This window comes from Chlorocebus sabaeus, chromosome 9 (assembly GCF_047675955.1).
Source record: "Chlorocebus sabaeus isolate Y175 chromosome 9, mChlSab1.0.hap1, whole genome shotgun sequence".
Classification (NCBI taxonomy): Eukaryota; Metazoa; Chordata; class Mammalia; order Primates; family Cercopithecidae; genus Chlorocebus; species Chlorocebus sabaeus.
This window is the reverse complement of record NC_132912.1, coordinates 53,922,293-53,938,756: the sequence shown is the minus strand read 5'-3', so window position 1 is coordinate 53,938,756 and position 16,464 is coordinate 53,922,293. Positions and strand designations below refer to the sequence as shown.

The 16,464-nt window shown below is 39.9% G+C and overlaps 1 protein-coding gene and 1 pseudogene across 4 annotated transcripts in view; one reads left to right on the top strand and one right to left on the bottom strand.

Moving 5' to 3' along the window:
• Positions 1-16,464, top strand: part of BMPR1A (bone morphogenetic protein receptor type 1A) — a 165,503-nt gene that overhangs the window by 85,521 nt on the left and 63,518 nt on the right. For 3 of the 4 annotated variants that reach the window (XM_073019010.1, XM_038008968.2, XM_073019009.1), the window contains exon 3: positions 1,721-1,828. The exons of the other annotated variant lie outside the window; for it this stretch is intronic. The gene's annotated coding sequence lies outside the window, so the exon portion shown is untranslated. The remainder of the gene's footprint in view (positions 1-1,720; positions 1,829-16,464) is intronic. 4 annotated transcript variants of the gene reach the window in all.
• Positions 3,707-15,347, bottom strand: LOC103216777 (putative RNA polymerase II subunit B1 CTD phosphatase RPAP2 pseudogene; annotated as a pseudogene).

Sequence of the window (16,464 nt, the reverse complement as noted above, 5' to 3'; positions counted from 1 at the left end):
ATGGCAGCCCGCTGGTTAGCTTTAGGTTGGGGGCTGGTCAGCAGAAAGACTAAGGCAGGATTAGAATCAGAACTTTCAGTTCCCACCCCCCCAACCCCCAACATTTAGGGAGGGGAGAAGGGCAGAGGGTTAAGTTGATCACCAGTGACCCGTGGTTTAGTTAGTCATGCCTACAGAATGAACGTTCCATAAAAACCCAAAAGAACTGGGTTCAGAGAGCTTCTGGATAGCTGAACATGTGCAGGCTCTGGTGCCCTGTACATCTCTTTATCTATTCTTTGTAACATCCTCAATAATAAACCTGTAAACATAAATGTTTCCTTGAATTCTGTCAGCCGCTCTAGCAAACTAATAGAACCTGAGAAAAAGGGGTTGTGGATACCTGGATTTATGGCTGGTTGGTCAGAAGCACAGGTAAAATAACCTGGGCTTGCCATTGGTGTTGAAAGTGGGGACCACCTTGAGGATTGATCCCTCAACCTGTGGGATCTGGTGCTGTCTCCAGGTGGATAGTGTCGGAGTTGAATTGGAGGTTCCAGCTGGTGTCTGATGCAGAATTGTCTGCTTGCTTGTTGGTGGAGAGAAACCCTCACACATTTGGTAAGAAAAGTCTTCCCTGTTGATTGTTTTGGTGAGAGGGCAGAGGAAAAATAGTTTGAGTGTTTTCCATACTCACAGAAGGCAAGGGAATTAATTTCATGCACAGAACCCAGAGCGGGGTGGAGGCAGAGCTTGCAAGTGTATAGAATGTACAGAAGATAGAATAATTTTTGTATGGCTTGAATTTAGAATAGGAGAGCGAGTTTGAAGGACAAGGCTGGAAAGGACCTTATGAAGAATTTTGAATGCCATGGCAAGGAGTCTAGACTTTTATTTTGTGAAAAGTGGGCAGTCATTGAAAAATTTTAACATTTAAAGATATTTTGGATCATAATTTTTTGTTAAAATTAATATGATGTTTGTATTAGTCAGTTTTCATGCTGCTGACAAAGACATACCCAAGACTGGATAATTTATAAAGTAAAGAGGTTGAATGGACTCTCAGTTCCACATGGCTAGAGAGGCCTCACAGTCATGGCAGAAGGTGAAAGGCACGTCTTACATGGCAGCAGGCAGAGAGAATGAGAGCCAAGCGAAAGGGGAAACCTCTTACAAAATCATCAGATCTTGTGAGACGTATTCACTACCAAGAGAAGAGTATAGGGGAAACCGCCCCCATGATTCAATTATTTCCCACTGGGTCCCTCCCACAACATGTGGGAATAATGGGAGCTACAGTTCAAGATGAGATTTGGGTGGGGACACAGTCAAACCTTATCATCGGTGATATGAATGGTAGTTTGGAAAAAGGAAAAACCAAAACTGGAGAGATAAGTTAGGATATTCTTAACTGTTTCAAGCAAGAAATAATGAAGCTGTCAACTTAAGATGGGGGCCAACTTACCCGTTTAAGCATTGATTGTTTAGAAAATGTTTAATTTTCTTCTCTTCCCCTATGTACTGTACTCTTCAGCTAGTGATTTGAAATTGTCCTGCGTTTTCTTTTCTCTCGGCATATTTTTGGCCCTTCCTCTCTCTTGTGGAGTGCCTATGAACCTTAAAAACCACATCTCAAATGGCAGTTCATCCCTAAAGTTCTTTCTAATCTGTATTGCTTTGACTCTAAATATATGTCCTTTCTTAGTCTAAAGCCCCCAAAGCACTTATTTTTATTCTACAGGATATTACTTTTTTGGTACCTATTAAAATATGTGGCAGCAAGTCTTAAAGGAGGAATCAGAAAGTAACCTGCGCCCTACCCTTGGTGGTATATAGTCCAGTTAGCGAGGTATGTATATAAGTAATGTAAGTAATGATAACCAACATTGCCACGCAAAAGTGAGGAATGCCACAGGAGTAAATTGTTGCTTCTAGTCAGGGTCCTGTAACTGAGAAGAACATGGGAGGTTATGTGAGCTGTGCTTTGAAAGATGAGTTAAATTTAGATGGGTAAAGGATATTTCTGGAAAAGTGGATGGATAGAAAGTGAATGTTTTTGTAGGAATGTGGTGAAGGTCTTAGAAAGGGTAGAAAGTATGATGTGAAGAAAGCTCTTTTAGGGAAATTACTGTAGCAGTGATATATAAACTATATATCATTAGAGAAATGAAGTGAGGAGGTAGGGAGCTGAGTGAGGAGATTGTGGCAATAGTTAGGCTTGAGTTGATCAGAATTCAATCAGGGTGGTGATTGTGAAAAGAGAAAAGCAAGACTCAATGGTAAAGGTATTGTGGCAGAAGAAGGGACACTGATGTGTGACTAGATGTTGGAAAGAGATGATGCTACCCAAATTTTGAGCCTGGATGGTGGGGATAATGTTGGCCTCATTAATAGCTAACGTAAGTTGGATCCTACTTTTCTAAATGTAGAGAAATGTTAAAATTTATGTTTTATTGTACTGTTGGTCTCTTAAATTGCTTATATGCAACAAGTTTTTTTTCGCATTCTTTTTCCAGCTTAACATATTCAAAGGGAGATTTTATGAAAAAAGCAAAGTATTACCTCTTTTACAAAAGCAGTTTTAAAGGAAATAAACAGTATTCTGTTCATAGTTCTATCTCTTTTGCTATCATGTTAAATGCTATGTAAGATTCTGTAAAATTTAAGAATGTTTAAAGTATTTCTACAGGTGTAATTCTGATACCATTACCAAAGGATGGTATCTCGTTTTAATAGAAGTACTGCTTGAGGGATGGGGACCTGTGAAAAATTCATTAAGTAGAATTCGATGGTTCCATATTAACAGATAAGCATTATTATGGTACTGTCCATTAGAGAAATATTGTGTAATAAGTCAATAAGTTACTTAGTTATAGAAAACTGGCTTTTAAAATGCATTTATTAAAATTTTTACCAACTCTTAATTGATGACTGATTTAGAACTTAGCCATATTTAGAAACAGTCTCTCTCTATTGAAAATAGTCACTAATTGTTTTATAATTATGCATCTGTAAAACTGGAAGCCATTACATTATTGAGGAAGGAAGGCATTTGTGTTTTGTTTTTTTGTTTTGTTTTTTAAGTCAGGCTTTGTGTTGAACTATTATCTTTTTTTTTTTTTTTTTTTTTTTTTTTTTTTTGATACGGAGTTTCGCTCTTGTTGCCCAGTCTGGAGTGCAATGGCACGATCTTGGCTCACTGCAACTGCTGTCTCCCAGGTTCAAGTGATTCTCCTGCCTCAGCCTCCCGAGTAGCTGGGATTACAGGCACCTGCCACCACGCTTGACCAATTTTGTATTTTTACTAGAGATGGGGTTTCGCCATGTTAGCCAGGCTGGTCTTGAACACCTGACCTCAGGTGATCTGCCTACCTTGGCCTCACAAAGTGAGCCACCACGCCCGACGCAGCATACTCTGTTTAAAAGCACAGCAGTGTAGCCAGAGGACTTCAGTTTGAATCTTGACTTTACCACTTAGTTTGTGTTCCCTTGAAAGAAGAGCCTGAGAAAAAGACTTACTGGCTGATAGGTTATTTGGGAGATGAACCAAAAAGCAGAGGTGAGAGAACAGGAAAAGTGAGACAGAGAAGGGAGTGAAGTTTCATTAAGTGGGTGATCCAGTTGCCACTGTGGGCAACTGGGCTTCAACCCTGTGGGTGTCTTCTGAATGTTCCTCACTGTTGTCCCACCAAAGGACAGGGAGCCTGAGACATGCATGTACCAACTTTCACCTGTTATTTGAAGGTTGCTCCGTGAGCTTTAACTCGGGCACGTCTGTGCTTGCACCTCCATGCTGTTGAGCAGTCTCCCTTAGGTTTGCAAAGTCTCCAAGGAACAAAACAGCAGTGCCTCCACTCCCACTTGAGTCAGACACTGTGCGTGTCACATAGAACTGCCCACCAGAGCCACAGTGTGGAGAGGGGTGAGCTGCAGAGCACCATGAGGGTCTGCTGTGGTCTGCCCCTTTTACCAGTGAGATTCCCTCATGCCCCATTAGATCTGCTCTGTCACTGACCCTGCAGAGTGGTGACTGATTATAATCACTAAAAGAAATATCTAAAACAAGAGGGTTAAAATCTCCACCACTGCAGCTAGTCCTGAGCTCTTATTTCCATCCTTGACATTCACATGAGAATGCTCTAAGAGCCCTCAGTTGTGCTGGCAGTAGGGTGTTCTCTGGGCAGGGAAGGCAAGCCCGCATCTGGAGTGTTGGTTCTGCACCCTCCTTGTTAGTTGGCATTTGGCAGTGGCAGTAGTTAGGTCACCTGTCATAAGAAGGAGCCCATGCTGTTGGGCCTATGTAGACCTTCCTCTCTGTCACTCCACAGGCTCCATTGACGGGCCTGGTACTCCTGCCTTGGGAAGAAGCTGGCTGACAGCACTGACGAGCCATCCTGTCTGTCCTTGGGGTGTAGTTGAATGCCTCTTCCATGGGAGGTGCCTTGTGTTGGGCATTCATATAAGATAAAGATTGGCACTCTGTATTCCCTTCCTTCGGGCTGTCAGCGTGCCTCTTCTCCAGGCTTCTGGTCTCTTATTTCCTTTTTGTCCCCTTTTAATACAAAAATCAGCCGGGCATGGTAGTGTACACCTGTAATCCCAGCTACTCGGGAGGCTGAGGTAGGAGAATGTCATGAACCCGGGAGGTGGAGGTTGCAGTGAGCTGAGATTGCGCCACTGCACTTCAGCCTGGGTGACAAAGCAAAAAAAAAATTAGCCACACATCCACTTGCTTCTGTAGAGAAACCTAGAACTCCTGGTCTCAGAAATGTCATCCAGGCCTCGCTTTCAGGCTTTTGGGTTATTCTGCAACTCCAGAAAAAGAGGCTGTTTAGTCCCACTCTCTTCCATTCAGACTTCCTTCTCTTAAGTTTAATTTTTTCTTAATTTAAGTTTAGTGAATTTACTTCTGGTTTACTTATTTGATTCTTCTCCAGTTTGGGTGCTTTAATTTTACTTATTTATTTATTTAGAGGTGGAGTCTCACTCTGTCTCTCTGCTGATTTTTGTATTTTTAGTAGAGATGGGGTTTCACAATGTTGTCCAGGCTGGTCTCGAACTCCTGACCTCAAGTGATCTGCCTGCCTTGGCCTCCAAAGTGCTGGGATTATAGACATGAGCCGCTGCGCCTGGCCCATTTTGGGTGCTTTTAGATGCAGACGGTAGTTTGTGAATTTGCAGCTCCATATGATATAGTGGGGAGAGCAAGCCACAATGTTTTCAGTAGCATCTCCTCATACTCTGTTACTACATTTCAATTCCTAACTTTATCTTCCAGCCTAATAATTTCTCTCTTGCACTACTGTCTGATAGTTTCAACTGTGAAAGGTAATTTCCAGTCTCGGTGTCACAGATACTCCAGTTTAACCTCTGATTATATCTTATGTATTCTTCCTTCCTTCCTTTTCTTTCTCCTTTCCCTGCTCTGTCTTTTATAGGGCAGGGGATAGAGAACATCTCATTGCCCCTTTTGTTTTTCTTTTTCCTCATTGCTTCTTTTTAAAATGATTATTTTATTTTTGTAAGATTATATATTGGCCAAGCACGGCGGCTCATGCCTGTGATGCCAACACTGTGGGAGGCTAAGGTGGGAGAATTGCTTGAGGCCCGGAGTTCGAGACCCCATCTCTATTTAAAAATAGTCACATACACACATGTGTATATGTATGTGTGTAAAAAGATTATGTAAGCAGCCTATTAATAAATTCCTGTATAAAATTTTAAATGCTATGCACCCAAGTCTTTCAGTCCCTCTTCCCCACCCTTCACCCCATTGCCCTCCTCACCACCCTCCTTCACCTCGATCCCACTGCCATCTTGGGGCCCTCTGTTTCTTAGGTTATTGGTCTGTGTATTACATTCTCTGTTGAGTTAATTTTGGTATTAACTCTGTTGAGTTAATATTTGGTAATCTTTCTAGAAAGTCATACTTTTTTTTTTTTTTTGAGATAGAGTCTCCATCTGTTGCCCAAGTTGGAGTACAGTGGTACCATCTTGGCTCACTGCAACCTCTACCTCCTAGGTTCAAGCAATTCTGCCTCAGCCTCCCGAGTAGCTGGGACTACAGGTGCCTGCCACCACGCCTGGCTAAATTTTTGTAATTACAGTAGAGACGGGGTTTCATCATGTTGGTCAGGCTGGTCTCAAACTCCCAACCTCAATGATCCACCTGCCTTGACCTCCCAAAGTGCTGGGATTACAGGTGTGAGCCACCACGCCCAGTCCATACATTCTTAATTTTCAGATTTATTCTTATAAAATTATGCCTAATGAGAATATCCATCTCATAAAGTTAGTGTGAAGATTAAAGAATTTAACATATGAAGTATGCAGAACAGTGCCTGGCCTATAGAGCTCTAAGTGTTAACTATTATTTAATACTATTATACTTGAATATTTATAATTATTTTTGGTAGGCCTCCTTGTACTTCATATTATTCGTTTCTTCTTTATTTGTGTGCTTAGACTTCCTAGGGATATTGACCTTTCTAGATATATTTCGTGGGTCTTTTCAAAGAGGCAGCATTTTAGTTTTATAAATTAACTCCACTTTTTTGTTATATATTTAATAATTTTTGCTTTTAGCATACTACCTTTTCTTCCTGCGTTTGGTACCCATTCTAGTCGTCCATTTCGGTTACACATAATATTCTTCTATTTTTAAACATTTTTCTGTTGTTTCTGAGGGTTTAGGAACAGTAGGAACACATTTGTTTATTTTCTCAGCCTTAGTTACAGCTGCTTGTATGTTTTCAAAAGCTTCTTGCACCTCTGTCTCCTGATGGTCTGTAATCTTTCCAGCAACCCAGGATTTAAATTTGGGAACCACCTGTGACAACTGCATCTCTACTTTCTATCAGATCTAGAAGTTGCTAAATTCTGTCAGCTCCACCTCTATAATAGTTTTCTTCCACTTCTCTATTCTCATTGCCTCTTGGTTGGGATGGTTACTTCTCATGTGAACTACTGTAATTACCCTTTGGCTTATCTACCTCACCCTGTCCCTTTCATCCCATGTAATGCTTCAAGAGTGATTTTTCTAAACCATGGTGCACTTACTTCTTTGCTCTGAAACCTCCAGCGATTTCTCCTTGTCTGTTGAGTTAAGTTCAGGCTACTTTACACTAGCGTTTGAAAATCTTATGAATTAATTCCTGCCTACACTTAATCATTCTTTATTCCTTTGTTCTTTAGGAAAAAATCGTAATTGGTAAGATAAACCAAATATAAAACTATATAGTGATGCTGTTTTTCAGTCTTACTGATCTTACTCTATTCCTTATCTTTACCATGCTTTTCTGACTTTGTGCTTTTGCCTATGGATTTCCCAGTCTGGAATGCCTCTCTCACATCCTAGTATGTTGAAATCTTTCCGTTATTCAAGTGTGAGCTTAGATGCCAACACTTTGATGAAGGTTTATCTGATCCCATTGCCTGGAATTAATCTTCTTTTCCCATGTCTTTGGATTTGAACTGTGGCTTCTGTGCTCTGTTACTAGTCATACCATTTTTGATAGTCTACCAGTAACTTCTGTGCCTTAGATCCACATTTACACTGGCTTGTCAGGATTGGTCAGTGAATCAGATAGGTAGTAAGTATAAGCTTCTAGAACTGCACTATCCAATATGGTTGTCATTAGCCACATGTATTTTGGCTACCAAGTAGCCACATATGGTTAGTGTCCACTTTATTGAATAACATAGAGACTTTCATGATTGCAGAAAGTTATTTTGAGCAGCATCTAGAACAATGCCTGGCAAATAATAGACACCAGGGAATGTTGCTCCTATGTATCACATCCTCATAGTAAGTAATATTAGTTTATATCAGTAAATATTAGTTTAACTTTCCTTTCCTCATCTGAATTTTATTAGTTTACCTGTGCTATTTAAAAAGTAATAGTTTATCTTTATGGCAGCTAATGCAGTGCATGAACAATAAATATATGTTGGGTGAGTAAGTAAATACTACGAAGCACCCAGAAAGCATCTTGCTCTCTTTTGGGGTGGGGAGAGTAGGGGAGAGGAAGTTAAAAAAAATTCATTACTCAGGCCAGGTGCAGTGGCTCATGCCTGTAATCCCAGCACTTTGGGAGGCCGAGGTGGGTGGATCACTTGAGGTCAGGAGTTTGAGACCAGCCTGGCTAACATGGTGAAACCCTGTCTCTACTAAAAATACAAAAATTAGCCAGGCATAGTAGTGCACGCCAGTAATTCCAGCTCCTTGGGAGGCTGAGGCAGGAGAGTGGCTTGAACCTGGGAAGCGGAGGTTGCAGTGAGCTCCGCACCCAGTGCTGAGCGCCACTGCACTCCAGCCTGGGTGACAGAGCAAGACTCCATTTCAGAAAAAAAAAAGTTTAACATTTGGAAAATTGACCATAGCAAATCTTGGAGCAGGAAGGATACTGAAGAGATAATTGTTAAATTTTCAAGTAGTTTCTTTAGTCATTCTGCCTTTTGGTTTACAGTGCCATCTCCATGGCTGGCATTACTATTTTACAGGTATTTACTCAATTAATGAATATTTCCAGGAAGCTTAAATTAAACAGGGTAGACTAAGCAGCTAAATAAAGGTGGTCTTATCTAGTGCTTTTCAAATTTAGTGTACGTGCATGTCACCTGGGGGTCTTGTTAAAAGATTCTGATTCAGCACAGTCTGGGATTCTGCATTTCTAGCCAGCTTGCAAGCTAGCCAGCTCCGCCCAGTGAGGGTGTAATTCATTAGGTTGTCTACTTATACCCATTTTAACATTTCCTAGTCTTTAGAACTAGTCCTTTAATTTAGCTCACAGTTTTGTTGTTGTTGTTGTTGTTTTGAGACAGGGTCTGGCTCTGTTGCCCAGGCTGGAGTGCAGTGGCAGATCATGGCTCACCACAGCCTTGAACTCCTGGGCTCAAGTGATCCTCCTACCTCAGCCTGCCAAAGTGCTGAGATGGATTGCAGGCATGAGCCACCACACCTGGCCCAAAGTTCTCCTTTTTGAGGTCATAATTTTTAAAGACAGCCCTTATATGTTCAGGAAAAGTTTTTGTGTAAAAACTTCTTTCTCATGTTTTTTGCATAAAGTAGGTGCATTGTTTAGTACCAATATGAGAAAGACTTAATTGTGAATACAGCTTTATATTATTAGATTTCTTATGTGATAATATAAAAAACAGTAAACTTAGTGCTCAACTGTTCATGATAGTTGAAAGTTTTAAGCTAATTCAAAGTATGAAACAAACCAGAAATATTTTGGAAAGAGAGGTTTTAAGTATATTAAGATCCTCCATTTTATGATGTGAATCTCAATTTCTGTTCTCTGATGTCTAGAAATCACAAAAGGATGGTGATTTTGGGAACGAAGTCCTTGAGCTAGCACTGTCAGTAGTAACTGGCTGTTACTATAAGATCTAGAGATACATTTTTAGGTGCCAGTATACTTATAAAGAACTGTTAAGAGTGCATTATGTAGTTTTATGGTTGGTTTAATTCCCCAAGTATAATGCCCTTAGCAAGATATTACTATTTTTTATTGCTTAAATTTATTTATTGAACATTTTTATTCCTTTGCTTAGAAATGTGCTAGACAGTGGCAATTACATTGCTGCAAGATAAGTGAAAAAATCAGCTGACTAAGCTTTATAAGAGGAGGAATCATGTTTGTTTTATTTACCATTGGATAGTCAGTACATGGCACATAACCAAGTCATCATTAAGTCATTTTTGAGTGAACATTGCTCAAGATCTGCGAAGCAGCTGTGGTGTGTGCTGGGTGTACTAGAAGTTGAACAGGACTCCTCACGCAGCCTGATGAGTTGGGATCGAGGATTGCATACACAAGGGAACTCACAGATCAAGTCCTGAAGAGAACGTTGTAGTTACTCTGGCAAAGAACAACGAGGACACAAAGGCTGCGCAGAGGAATGGAAGCCCGGAAGGAATGCCTGTGAAGGGAGAGCGGCTGCACTGACTTTGGTAGAGTTGGAGCATCGTAAGGGTATGGAGGAGAGGGGAAGACAGTAGTAGAGACCTCAGCAGATGTCAGATCACAAAAAGTCTTGTGTTACTAATTTTACCCTATGAAATGAGGATATTTTTTAGGTTTTTAAGCAGAGAGAATGGCAAGGTCATTTGGTTTTAGAAGTTAGTCTGGGCTAGGCATGATGACAGATGCCTGTACTGGGCAAGCTGAGGAGGGAGGATGTCTTGAGCCCAGGAGTTGGAAGCTGCAATAAGCAGTGATCACATCACTGCAGTCCAGCCTGGGCAACAGAGCAAGACCTTGTCTTTAAAAAAGAAAAGTCTGAAATACCTCTTACAACTCTTTAAAAAAAAAAAAAAGTTCTTTCAAGCACACATGTAGTGTTTTATGAAAGTGACCGTTTACTAGGCTATACAGCAAGTTCTTATACATTTCAAATAAAATCAACCATATTTTCTGGCAAGAAAGCGTGGATGTTGGAAATGAATAACAAACTATACATGTTTGGAAATTTAAAAACACACTTCGGTAAATACCACAGATTAAATATAAAATAATCAATTTAGTGAACACCTTGAACAAAATAATAGAGAAAATAACAGCCTGAGCAACATAGTGAGATCCCGCCTCTACAAAAAAAAAAAAAAAAATTAGCCCGGCACTGTGGTGTCTCCCTGTAGCCCCTACTCAGAAAGCTGAGGTGGGAGGATTGCTTGAGCTTGGAAAGTTGAGGCTACAGTGAGCCATGATCACACCATTACTCTCCAACCTGGGCTACAGAGCACAAGACCTTATTTAAAAAAAAAAAAAAAAAGAAACTTAGGACATACTAAAACTTGTGTGAAACCCTGAAGCCTTAAATATTCATATTTTAAAAGAAGATTTGAATACTGATAAGCTAATCTAAGTTAGGGAAAGAACAAGGCAGTAAATTCAAGTGAAGTAAAATAGATGATACAGATAAAAGCTAACACTTCTAGAGTTCTTACTGTATTCCAAGCACTGTTCCATGTTCTTCACAAAGATTATCTCATTTAATCTTCCCAAAGCCATATGAGGGGGTATTGTTATTATGTGCACTTTACAGATGAGGAAACTTAGGCACAAAGAGAAACTTATCCAAGCCTCTATATAATAAGTGTGATAGAATTGGGGTTTGAAATGATGAATTTTTTTTTGAAGATACATTGAAGAGGATTAACAAAGCTGAAAGTTGTTTTTTATGAAAAGGCTAATAAACTATTTGAAAGATTGATCAAGAAAAAATATAAAGTACAAATAATACTGAGGATGTAAAAGGAAGATACAGAAGAAAGTCTTAAAAATAAAATCTTGAATCACTTTATACCAATAAATTTTACAATTTAAATGTCAATTTTTCTAGAAAATTATAACAACAAAAATTGACTTAGAGTAAATAGAAAACTTGGATATTTCTATAACTGTTAGAGAAATTGGATTTGTAATTAAAAGAGCCACCCACTTGCATACACTTAGAGATAAACCTTGGGCCCAGATGATCTTTTTTTCTTTTTCTTTTTCTTTTTTTTTTTAAGAAAAAAAAAAAAGCCACTTCAGAGACTTCATTTATTATATGAAGAATTAGAGAAAACTTGGTCCCACCATTTTAGGCTATTTTTACAGTAGAAAAAATATTGCACATTTATGAAAGTTTACTAGGGGCAAATTTCAACTTACCTGTAAAATAGTAATGCCAGCCGTGGAGATGGCACTGTAAACCAAAAGGCAGAATGACTAAAGAAACTACTTGAAAATTTAACAATTATCTCTTCAGTATCCTTCCTGCTCGAAGATTTGCTATGGTCAGTTTTCCAAATGTTAACGACCTGGAAAAGCTCATTGTCTTTAAGACGTATCCCTTCTGAGTCTTGTGATTTGGTGGTTTCTTTATCCAAAACATATCATCCTCTGTAAAACTCCCTGATCTTCAGATTTAACTTTTCAGTTTCTTTTTCCAAGTTCTCGTCAGTGTATCTGTATCTGAGCCCCTAAAAGGTAAAGACTCGTCCAAACTGTTGAGGCTCCTTCCAGGCAGGGGGAATGAGACTATCTGGGTCTGAGATTATGTCATTAAGTTCTTTTTTTTTTTTTTTTTTTTGGAGACAGAGTCTCGTTGTCACCCAGGCTGGAGTGCAGTAGTGTGACCTCCACTCATTGCAACCTCCGCCTCTTGGATTCAAGCAATTCTTCTGCCTCAGCCTCCCAAGTAGCTGGGATTATAGGCACCTGCCACCACACCCAGCTAATTATTATATTTTTAGTAGAGACAGGGTTTCACCATGTTGGCCAGGCTGGTCTGGAACTCCTGACATCAGGTGATCCGCCTGTCTTGGCCTTCCAGAGTGCTGGCATTACAGGCATGAGCCACTACACCCGGCGTCACTAAGTTCTTTAACCAGAGAGGCTTCGGGTTTCAGACACACAGAAGCGTAATTCTGACCATACAAAAACCTCAAAGTTTCTTCTGTCTTCCACACAGTCAAAGTCTCCTTCAAAACTTTAAGTAAGTTTCTCTGCCACTTCAGGACACACCTGCACTAGAGACTGACCTAGAAACTTGGTTTGATTTGGCAAATTTTCTGTTAAAGTGCCCCACACTTTTCTTATTAATAACTTAATAACTCCTTAAGTTATTAATAACTTATTAACTCCGCACTTACTCCTACTAGAGTTATTTCTGACCTACTGTATTTACTTTCAGAATTTTCTGAAGCTTTAATCTTTCAGGCAAAGTACTATTTGAAGAACTCTTGAGTATTTACTTTCTGTAAAGGAAGTTCACATGTAGCAGCTTTCTCCTGAGTATCTAATTTGCAATTGCCTAACTGCTCAGTGACATCCACTACTGTCTGTTCTTTGTGTTTGGCATTAGCTTTGAGATCAGCTTTCTTTTTCATTATGCTTTTTTGGTGCAGCTGTGGTCTAATACTTGTTGAATTTGGTCTGTTTCCTGGTAGAATGGAGGAAACAAAGTCTGCTCATTATCACTGCTGCTGTCATTATGAGTGCTAGAAGAACTAGATTCATATTGCTTTTCAAAGTGGCTAGGATTGTCTATATCTGATGTTTTAATGGCTTTACTGCATAACTGTACTTCTTTTCCAGAATGGCCACTTTGCCCTTCCTTTAATAGTTGAAAATCAGGATGCCTCTCCCCATACTGGAGTTTTGGGAATTTGTGCTTCAAAAAACTCAGATGCTTAATAACAAAAATTGCTGCAAAAAGACTTTCTTTCAGTAATATCATAGACTTTATTGGTTTTGAAATTTTATATTTAATTCCCAGCTTCTTGTGACATAAAGGATAACCACAGAGTTTGACAAATAGAACGTTCATTCACTACATCGTTGTAGTGAGCAAGTGTAATGAACTTCCTCTTTTAGAAGCATCTTCTGGTTTCAAAGTACTTGTCTGTTTAGTACCTGTGGCATTTCGAGAACGGTGGGAGCCCCGGCCTTGCGCAGCCCAGCACAGTCAGCCATAGGGGAGAGTAGTCTGCGAGTCGGGACCAGCTCCAGAGTCTCTCCCCGAGGCCCCATCTCCCTACCTGGCCCAGATTATCTTAAGGGTGAATTCTTTTCAGCTATCCAGGTCGTAGGTATGTCCACATTTACATACGCTGTTCCAGAGAATAGCAAATTAAGGAAAGTACCTCAGTTTATTATGACTAGTATAACCTTGATACCAAAACCAAGAGTGGCTAATATGAAATAAATTATTGGCCAATCTTGCTTATGTAAAATCCAACAAGATAGGAGCAAAACAAGTCCAGTAGTATGTTTAAATATTTTATATGTATATATCTCATGTCTACAATGCTGACTGTAATACAGTTCTGACTGAGACTCCACAGTCTGCCTGAGACTCCACAGGTTTAAGGGCGCAGTTCCCAACGAGACTGCCCTTGCTGCAAGTACCAGTTAAAAGTTTGGTGGTCCCCAGACCACCTGTGCTTCCAATGAACTGGCTGCAAATCTGGGGGTTCCCATGAATCCCCTCAAGTTTGATAATTTATAAAGTGACTGACTGAACTTGGGAAAGTGGTATGCTTAAGTTACACTTTAATTATGAAGAATACAGATCAGGACCAGCCAAATGAGATACAGGGAACTGGGAGGGTTCCTAACACGGAGCTCTGTGCTCTCTTCTCCTGGAATCATGGTGTGTCACCCTCTTGACACATCAGTATGCTCACCAATCAGGAAGCCTACCTGAGCCATGGTGTATGGAGATTTTATATGTAGGTATAATGGAATAATTTGCCATGTGATTGAACTCAAACCTTCAGTGTTCTCTCCTTTCTTCCTTAGAGGCTTAGCTGGCTCAAACGCCATCCTTCTACACATGGTGGCCTTTCTGGTGAGCAGACCCCTTTCTGAGTCATCTTGTTAGCATAATCTCAGGAATGATCCGTGAGGCTCGTGAGTAACAAAGGCACTCCTCCTACCAAGGAAATTCCATGAATTAAGAGGTTCTCTCCCAAGAACTAGAGTCAAAGACTGAATACATTATTTATTTTACAATAATGACAAATTGAAATTATCTCAGGAATCCAAGAATATCATGTTAATTATCATTGCTTCATAACAGTTTATCCAAAAACTTAATGACGTGAAACCTTAACTTACAAGAATTCAGGAGTAGCCTAGCTGGATGTGGTTCTAATCTTTATGTCTCACAAGGTTGCAGTCAGGAAGTCAGCTGGGGCTACAGTCATCTGAAAGCCTGACTTGGGGAGAATACACTTCCAAAGTGGCACACTCACATGGCGTTTGGCAGGAGGCCTCAGTTCTTCACCCCATGGGCCTTCTCATAGGCTCCTTGAGTGTCCTCACACTGTGACAGCTGGCTTTCTCCAGAACTAGTGATCCAGAAAAAGCAAGGAGAAAGCTGCAGTGCCTTTTAAGGACCTAGTCATTACTTTTTCTTTTCTTTTCCTTTCTTTTTTTTAATTAAATTGAGATGAGTTAAATTGAGATGGAGTCTTGCTGTGTTGACCAGGCTGGTCTCAAACTCTTGGTCTCAAGCAGTCCTCCTGCCTATTCCTCCCAAAGTGCTGTTACTACAGGCAGGAGCCTGTAGTATTTCTTTATCCTGTTTGTTAGAAGGAAGTCACTCAGTTTAACCCATACTCAAAGGAATTAGTTTCCACCTCTTAAAAAGAACAGTATGAAAGAATTTGTGGACATGTTTAAAAACCACCACAGGCTGGGCGCGGTGGCTCAAGCCTGTAATCCCAGCGCTTTGGGAGGCCGAGACGGGTGGATCACGAGGTCAGGAGATCGAGACCATCCTGGCTAACACGGTGAAACCCCGTCTCTACTAAAAAGACAAAAAAACTAGCCGGGCGAGGTTGCGGGCGCCTGTAGTCCCAGCTACTTGGGAGGCTGAGGCAGGAGAATGGTGTAAACCCGGGAGGCAGAGCTTGCAGTGAGCTGAGATCCGGCCACTGCACTCCAGCCTGGGCGACAGAGCGAGACTCTGTCTCAAAAAAAAAGAAAAAAAAAAGAAAAACCACCACAGATGGTTTATTCAAGAAAGTTCTTAATATGAATTAGTATTAATTTATTAATTCATTTGTACATTGAAGGAGAAAAACTCTGTGATCATATCACTAGATGAAGCAAAAGCACTTGATGAAATTTAACTCCATGATGAAACCTCTCAGCAAACTAAGAAGGGAACTTCCTTAATGTGATAAAGACTTTCATTAAATTTATAATTTAGGAACAGTTGACGTACCTAATATTGAGGCTTTCTGTACCTAATATGATTCGTCTTTCTATTTGTTAAACTTATTCTTTTGTTCTTCAGTATTTTAAAATTGTGCTTATATCAGTGTTTTACATTTGGAATTGCAAAATGATATAATGAAACATGAAGACTGGAAGTCCTCGCTAGAGCAATTAGGCAAGAGAAAGAAATAAAGGGCATCTAAATTGGAACGGAGGAAGTCGAATTGCCACGATCATATATGTAGAAAACCCTAAAAGCTTCACCATAAAACTCTTAGAACTGATAAATGAATTTAGTAAGGTTGCAGAATACAAAATCAATATACAAAAATTAGTAGTGTTTCTATACATCAATAATGAACTAGCAGAAAAAGAAGAGAGTAATCCATATACAAAAGCTACCAAAAAATGAAATACATTTGACCAGGGAGTTGAAAAATCTCTACAAGGAAAACCATAAAACACTGATGAAGGAAATTGAAGCAGGCACAAAAAATGGAAAGACATCCATTTTCAAGGATTTGAAGAATTAATACTGTGAAAATGACCATACTACGAAGAGCAAGCTATAGATTCAATGCAGTCCCTATCAAAATACCAGTGACAGTCTTCACAGAAATAGAAAAAACAATCCTAAAATTAATATGGGACCACAAAGGACTACAAATGCCAAAGCAGTTCTGAGCCAAAAGGACAAAGCTAGAGGCATCACACTACCAGACTTCAAGATATACTGCAAAGCTCTAGTAATCAAACAGCATGG